This window comes from Petaurus breviceps, unplaced genomic scaffold (genome assembly GCF_028583685.1).
Source record: "Petaurus breviceps papuanus isolate PSGF00001 unplaced genomic scaffold, PetGlider_PUasm1.0 138, whole genome shotgun sequence".
Lineage (NCBI taxonomy): Eukaryota > Metazoa > Chordata > Mammalia > Diprotodontia > Petauridae > Petaurus > Petaurus breviceps.
Genome location: NW_027185694.1, coordinates 2,669,221 through 2,678,180, shown reverse-complemented (window position 1 = coordinate 2,678,180; position 8,960 = coordinate 2,669,221). Strand labels below are relative to the sequence as shown.

Genomic DNA, 8,960 nt, shown 5'->3' with positions numbered 1-8,960 from the left:
ACCCCACTCCACCCTATATTTCTAGCCTTTTTTCTATATAATTCCCTTTAAGGTATTCCTAAGACAGGTCCAACTGACCTTCTTGCTGCTCCTCAGCCATGATGATGTTCTGTTCCTCATCTCCATGCCTTTCCAACAAGTTGCCCCCCACACCTAGAATGCACCCACTGGTCCTTCCACATCTTGGAATTACTAGTTTCCTCCAAGGGCAACTAGGTGGATAGAGCAGTGGATAGAGCATTGGACTTGGAACCAGGAAAACTCATTTTCCAGAGTTCAAATCCAGCCTCAGACACTTACTGGCTATGTGACCCTGGGCAAGCCACATAATCCTGTTAGCCTCATATTCCTCATCTGTAAAATGAGCTGGAGGAGGAAATGCCAAACCTCCCCAGTATGTTTGCCAAGAAAACCCAAATGGTTTCTTGAAGAAGATTACACAACCAAAACAACTGAAAAACAACAAAAATTTCCTCCAAAGGTCTGCTCAAACATCAAGCTCAAACATGAGGATTTTCTTTATCCCTCCCAACTCTCCCCACCACATACATATAAATATATGTATACACATACATACATATATACTTGTATATATGTGTGTGTATATATATACACACATACATATATATATTTACTATTTTTAATCTAATTTAAAATCTTTTAAGAGGGACTGTTTCATTTATGTCTTTCTTCCCCAAGTACCTGGTACAATGCTCAGCACACTGTTGGTACTTAATACCTGTTGACATACTGAACTATAAAATATAGAGGTCCATAGACCTATAGCTCAAAGTTTTGTTTTCAGATACCCCAGCATTCTGCTCTGACCACGACTGCCTGTGACCCCATTGACTCCATTCTCCCAGTGACTGGATCTCCTACCTGTGTCACGCCATTGATGTGCAAAATGATTATCAGCAAACCTTAAAGGGATACATAAATTTGAACTATCATTATCATCTCCTCGGTGCCTCAACCCAGCCCAACGAACTTTGTTCCTTGACCTAGTCTATCAACTTTATTTCTGCTCCCCACTAGCCTGTATGTCGCATACTAGACTAGAATATTCATCACCAAATCTCCCCATTTCCATGTCCTTCATTCCTAATCCGGGTTGCCTTTGGGATTTCTAATGTACTGACATTTTGCATCTGTCCAATTGGGACTTTAATTTCCAGATGGCTCTCTGAAAGAGACTTCTTGTTGGCTGAGATTTTGTCTGACCATATTACAAATTCCAGGTACCTATGAAAAGAGGACATTAAGTTAGCAGTTATTCTGGTCTGGGTTCAGATCTGTCCCAGACACCCAGAATTGAAACTAGGACTTAATCAAATGATCCAAAGGCTAAACACATATGATACAGGCTGAATGTCATAAATATAGCAAGAGAGAGACAGAGACAGAGAGAGAGAGAGAGACAGAGACAGAGAGACACAGAGACAGAGAGACAGAGACAGAGAGAGAGAGACAGAGACAGAGAGACACAGAGACAGAGAGACAGAGACAGAGAGACACAGAGACAGAGAGACAGAGACAGAGAGAGACAGAGAGAGAGAGAGAGACAGAGAGACACAGAGACAGAGAGACAGAGACAGAGAGAGAGAGAGACAGAGAGAGAGAGACAGAGACAGAGAGAGAAAGAGACAGAGAGACAGAGACAGAGAGAGACAGAGAGAGAGACAGAGAGGGAGAGAGAGACCAAGCACCTATAGTGGTGTGGTATTATTGCTATGCTGTATAATATAATGCAAGGGATGAATAAAGAGAAGTATAAAGAGACCTACGTATACACTGATGCAGAGTTAAGTAAGCAGAGCCAAGACAATATATACTGTCATAACTACACTGATGCGAATGGAAAGAACAATGCACACCAAAAGAAAAATCAAAAGTAAATGTGACAAAAATGTAAAAATCAAGTGGAACTGAAATGAAGAGTGATGAGAAAATACTCCCAACCTACCCCGTGTGGAAGTAGAAGGTCCATAAATGTTACATATTACATACTTAAAAAAAAAACTTTCCCAATATTATCTACCAATTGTGTTGATTTGTTCTCCTCTCTAAACAAATACTATTTGTCATTTTGGATGGGTCTCTGGGAGAGAGTGGGGGAAGGATACTTGGGATAACTAAGGTAGTGTAAAGAACAGAAAATAGAAATAGAATCATTTAAAAAATAAAAATAAACACTGTGGTAGAGAAAGGGGACCATCAATTCTGAGCAACACTGAATCCCCAACGAGTCTTTCTCTTTCATCATCTTAAACTCATACTGTACTACTTTCAAAACTACCATTATCTACCTTCTGTCCCTCTAGACACTATGAGTCTTCGAAGAAAAACTGGGCAAATGAAGCAAAACATCAGTGTGTTGGCAAAGATGTAAGAATGCCCCCTTACATGAGGTCAAACAATAAGCATAGTCAATTACCCAAGTCCTAGTCAATACAACCCAGCATCTTGCCAAGAAGGGATGGCTGGGCCAAGTTGGACAGATGAAAAGAAAAACTGGACACCAGAGATTCCAGAGTCGGAATAGTAGTGAAGCAAAATGACAACTGCCAAAATGGATCACTATCAAGATGAACTGATGAACGACTAAGTCATTCACTAACCCATCCAGCCTAGCCCCCGGGTGAAACTCAGGATAGGATCTGATGAACATCAAAGTTAGGGAAAGTCAAGTGAAAATCACTTAACTTTTCTCTGCTTGGGGGAAGGGTAGCAGAGAAATGTCAACACAAATAGAAAGCCAGAAATGTGTTCTAACATGTCAATAGCAAGAGCCATATGTAGAGAGCTCAATGATTTGGAAAGAGCCAACTTTATTTTGTGGGAGGTCATGCCAGAAATGCAAACTGGATAAAAGCAGAAATTCACAACAAGATGTAAGAGGGGAAATCGCAGGAGGCAAGGTTTTAGACTGCAGAAATTCCATGCTGGGTAATGGAGAAGGAGTTGAGCCAGAAAAGGAGAAGAGGTTCAAACTCTCATACTCAAGAGTATGAGTCACATGATCCTGTGCAAGGTTTCCATGCTGGAAAACCACCCCATCAGCTGAAGAGTTTTTATACCATAGCTGTCTTCATTAACACCTATGAAATCTAGAAAAAAAAAACAGCAGGTTCAATGAATTAAACCCAAAAAACACTTATTCAGCAGAAGCAAGGTATCGTCCTAGATAGTAAGGATACTCTCCAATATACCCAGAGGATCTGTGATCTTATCAATGGCAGTATTTCCTCCAACAATGTAGATCACAGTCAAACCATGACTATCCATCCTGTGGGACTCTTGACTTTGTCTTCTTCTGGGTTCTTAACAAGGAGGCCACCCAATATGCTGGGAGCCTTTTTTGACATTTTTTGACACGTGGATTGTCCATGCCTTTCCCTCAATATCACCATGTGATACTATCATATCCACTCATATTTTTCTATCATGCATTTGTTTTTATAAAGTTCTTTTTCTATTATGAACTAGACAAATATAACATAAACATTCCCTTGTGTGAAGAAGAGAAAGAGGATTGTATATGAAAACATAAATCAGTTATGTATAGTTTATCTTTTCTTAAAGAACACATTATTAACTAATTCATTATTTAAAATTTTAAAATATAAATGTTTCTTAATAATACTCAACATAACTTGGGCTATACATCACTCTAGTTGATTTTCAAACTTTGTAAAAATTTTCATCAGCTGCTACTCACTGTCTAAAAGGATTGCATTTGTAATCCCAGCCTTAAAGCATATCCAAAGAGTGAGGGTTTGATGCAACTAGGGCAGTTTTGACATGACTCCGCAAGAAAAATTCTAATGAAGACGGATTAGGAGACAAAGGCGGCCAAGCAAGAAGACTTCCTCTACCAATGCATTGGTCTGAGAAAGTGTCATCCAGAAGGTGCTGCCTAGGCAATATATAATGAGAGAATGTCCTGTCTTATTAAAATTAAAAATTTTATTATTAAAATTTGTTAAAAGTATAAAAATTAAATAATTAAATTTTCAAATGTTATTTCTGATAAATTTGTAACATTTATATTTTGAACTTTTTAAAAATTAAAGCTGCATGAAGATTTTTAAAATATACTGTAGAGCAGATGCTTAATAAATGCTTACTAACTGAACAAACCCTCCATCTATAAAGTGAGGATAATAAAGTCTGTGGTGTTTATCTCCCAAATTTGGAAGGATCAGCTATAAGAATGTTAGATGTTACTGTTCATGGTGGTATTATGATTACCATTATTATTAATAAACCATCAGGGTGGCTTTGGGCTTTTGGGGGGGAGGCTTTTTTTGGAGGGGAAATTGGGGTTAAGTGACTTGCCCAAGGTCACATGGCTTGTAAGTGTAAAATGTCTGAGGCTGGATTTGAACTCAGGTCCTCCTGACTACTGGGCAGGTGCTCTATTCACTGCACAACCTAGCCACCCCTCAGTTTTGGGCTTTTTTAAAATCAACTCCCCACAGAGGAGATCAAACTAAAAATGAGAGGCATAACAGTGGAATAGACAGACTCAGCCTTAGAATCAAGATATGAGGCTCAAGATTTACCTAAGAGGAGCAGGTAGGTGATAGAGCACAAGTCCTGGAATCAAAAGGACCTGAGTTCAAATTTGACCCGAAATCCTTAGTAGTTGTGTGACCCTGGGCAAGTCATTTAACCACAATTACCTCAACAACAACAACAAAAATTTACTTCAGACACATACTGGCCGTATAACTCCTGGACAAGTCACTTAATTTCTAAGTGCTTACAGGTAATTTTCTAAGAACACTAAGAGTTTCCCTATTCTGATAACATCATAGATTTAGACTCAAAAAATGTATCAGAGTACACAGAATCTTATGAACCTAGATCTTTGCATTTTTTTCCTGAATGTTAAACATTTCTCTGATCTGTTGTAAAACTTCTTTGACTTATTAAAAACTTCAATTTGCCCCACTCCCTAGAAACTACAACCCTACACATCTCAAAAAAAGAAAAAAAAAACTTTCTAGATGAGACAAGAGAGAACACTGTATCATACATTTACTTCATTTCTACATCCTGGGAAAATAAAGTCTCAAAATCACCTGCTTCCCTGACCCTAGAAATGTGTTAATATCCTTCAGGGGACTTTTGTGGAACATGACAAAATTCAAGAAGTCAAAGCAGTTAGTGAAAAGTCATCTGCAAATACTTCAGCATCTGATAGGGCTCACACACTGCTTACCTGTCCAACCAGCTCACGAGAGGTGGGCCCCTGAAGTGAAGAGCTGATGACATTCAGTAACCATGAACCCTACCATCAACTGGTAATCCCACTAGGACAAGTCTGGCTCAAATTAAATTTGTATGCATGAACCTATCAGCCTCAACAAAGGCACCCAGGTTGGCTCGCCCCCAATCTCTAGATAAAATCACCAACAGCAATGAAGCTCTGAGCTGTTAACTGTTAAAAGATTCATTCTCATTTCCACCATTAGCTATCATATTGGTGGCTGCTGTTTCAAGGACACTTTGTATTCTTGCCCTCCCGAGAAACAGGTTTAATGCAGTGGTTTTAAAAAAAAATAGCAACACAATGATAAAGACTTATTTATTGGACAATCCCTTGCTTGGAGCAAAAGCCTTTTCATTAAGTAGAACTGGAGTGTCATGAAGCTAGCCATGCCCTCCTCTGTTTTGATCACAGGTCAAAGAGCTCCAAACTGTAATTCCCTGTGTGGAAAGGAATGGTAGCAAAAGGCATTCAAACTGGCTGGCTCTCCTAGAAACATCTCACTTTGCATTTTGCCCTAGGCTGGTATGTTGATCCCTCCTACACACCTGAGTGGCTCTGAACATTAATCATTTTTATATGTAAATTCCATCTCCTACTGAGCTGATGGCTGTACCACCAATAACCAGCAGCCCCAATCTAATATATATAATCACTCAAAACTTCTAGCACCTAAGATCACACACCAAAAAAACAACAAATGGATCAACAAAAGCAGAAACGGATTACCATTTAAGAAGAAGCAGCACAACTGTAAAACCAAAACAAAAAGTAAGACTACGGTGTGACATATTTGACCGTGTTATTTTTTTTCATAACTTGTTAACAAAGTTAGGTTCCCTGCATCAAATACTCAAAACTCACCTGTCCTCCCAGCTGGATTCCAACCCACCCTGACTATTCAATTTCAACTAGAAGAATCTCGTTCCCTAACTACCTTATTTTACAAATGAGAAAACTGGGAGTCAGATGTTTACCCATGGCTAATATCTGAGGTAATATTTGAATTCATACCTTCCTGATTCCAGGACCAGGATTGTATTACTACACCATTCAGTTTTAACATAAAAATCACTGCTATTACCTACTGTTACCTGTGGGAGTCACATTTTTCCTAACCAGGACCTCTTAATGCATATTGATGCCAAAATCCAAGTCAAAACATAGATTCTGATGTTGTTTGAAGGGTTATAATGGACTAATTTGAAAGAGGAGACAGGAAAAGCAGTAACACTATGCTGTAAGAGGAAATAATTTTGCATTTATGAATTACATTGCACTCTCTCCCAGATTAGCAGATTTGAGATCTGCCAAAGTCACTGAGATTGTCGATGTAAGAATGAAGGGTTAGCTCACAGAACAAAAACAAGTGTCAGGATATTTCCATCCTTGTATTTGCAATACTGTTTAAATATTTGTCTTCTCTATCTACTTAGCAGAAACAGAATTGTAAATTCCAGCCCAGTTGTCAAGAGAGCTAGTCACCAGTAACAGATTCCACTTCAGAAATAGACATTTCCTGAGAAAGACAATCACATCATCCACCCTAACTTAAAAACTAAAGAACCATTTTAACAAATTCCTTTGGTAGTAACACAAGTGATATCACAGTCATGTTTGGGGGTCTAGAATACAACATTTGGTGGACCTTTGGATTTTAACTTCTCTTTAAAAAAAACTTTTTTTTTAATTAAAAAATTAAAGGACCAGTGGTAAGCTTCCTACATAAATAACAGAAAATTGCCACTAGGATTCCCAACCTGCTTATAGTCTCTTCATTTTCCTTATATCTATCACCCTATCCTTTTCTCCATCCTGATCTCCATTTTCTTAAATGTTCACAAAGAATGTGAGTTCTTTGAAAGCAGGGGCTGTCTTCGTGTGTGTGTGTGTGTGTGTGTGTGTGTGTGTACTTAGCAAAAATGTTTTGTTTTCTTGTTCTCTTTCCCACCTTGAGGGCAGGTGCTATTTTTTTTTTTTACCTTTCCTTGTATCTGTGGTGCTTAGCACAGTGCCTAGCAGACAGTAAGCACTTTCTAAAAAATGCTTGTTGACTTGTTGGTTTAGGTTTACACAGAGTAAGTATCCTTAATTATTCAATTATTCATTTTTATTCTTTTATAGGTTATTTTCTTGCTGGTTAGCACAGTACCTCCACCAGGAAATGAGCAGAGGGAAGGGAAAGACCACGAAACTCCAGCGACTATAGGCCACTGACCTCTTGTCATCCTCTCTAATATAAGAAGTGGTGAGGACAACAACTGAAAACGAGGCCCGAAGAGATGTCTAGGGACTATTTGTCCTATGCAGGAGAGAGGAAGGGCCCAATAACTACATTTTGCATACTTAGTGAGAAAGGTCTCAGAATATGAGTGTCAGTTTGAAACTGATAATCTTCCTGATTTCCTCTCTCCCCATTCATAACCTCTCTCCCTTACACAGCCTACAGGGACAAAAGTACGCTGAAATTATGTCCTTCCGGCAAACTGAGTGCTCATCATGGGTACTAAATCGTCTGGGGACACAGCACACAGAGAGGTCAGCCAGTGGAATTCCTTCCATCCATTGCAGAATAGAATGCCAAACGGCACTGGGGTCCCATCCAGATCTTTGTGATGGCCAATCAGGGATCTCTTGTTGCACCCAATGCTGTTGCAGCATTCCCAGCAAACCAAGAGGCCTCTTAGTTCTCATCCTTCCTACACAAACCAACATCGGGTGAATACAATGGAAAAAAGGAAGGTCAGCCAGGAAAACCTCCAATGCTGCTAAACCTGACCTCTACAAGAAGAAGGGGTTGTGTTCCCTGTAGTCAGGAAGTGGTATTTTGAGCAGTCATCTGTCTGACTGGACTTTGTTGCTGGGGAAGTTATCTGACTCAGATTCAAATGCAGTATTTATCTAAGCAAATCTCTATCTCTATTTATCTAACCATAGTACCCCAGTAAATAAAAGGTATGTTCTAAAAGTAAGACCCTTTAAGAATCTGGCAGAGGGGGTGAGGGTGGCTAAGACTGGTAGATATCTGGAACTTGGGAGCTGGAAGCTACAGTGGACTAAACCAATCAGTGTCCACACTAAGTTCAGCATAAATATAATGAGCTCTCAGGAACTAGGGGTCACCAGGTTGCCTAAAGAGAATAGGGAAACGGAGCAGGTTAAAACTACAGGGCAAATCAATATGGGCATTGGACCCATGAGAAGCTGGACTTCCAGTCTGGAAGAGAGACACCCAGGAAAAAAAAAGGAGGGAGAGGGAGAGAGGGAAGAAGAGGCAAGAAAGGGGGGGAGGAGGAGGAGGAGGAGTAGAGGGAGAGAGAGGGAGAAAGAGAGAGAGAGAGACAGAGAGAGAGAGAGAGAGACAGAGAGACAGAGAGAGACAGAGAGAGACAGAGAGAGACAGAGAGAGAGAGAGAGAGAGAGGGAGAATCTGTATATTTTTATAGTTTACTATAAGATAGGGACAGGGATGGGATATGTGATTTCATCGATCTAAGGAACTCCTAGATAAGAAAACTCTCTACTAAGGAAGGTTTAGAGAATTCACTATACTTCAAAATGATGAAATTATACTGTTCAGACATGACTAAGGGTGATCTTGTAGATGTCTTCATATTCTCTCTCTCTCTCTCTCTCTCTCTCTCTCTCTCTCTCTCTCTCTCTCTCTCTCTCTCTCTCTCTC

The 8,960-nt window shown here is 39.6% G+C and overlaps 1 protein-coding gene across 1 annotated transcript in view; it reads right to left on the bottom strand.

Annotated features, from left to right (window-relative positions):
- Positions 1 to 8,960, bottom strand: part of FRMD3 (FERM domain containing 3) — a 348,473-nt gene that overhangs the window by 288,971 nt on the left and 50,542 nt on the right. The gene's annotated exons all lie outside the window — the stretch shown is intronic.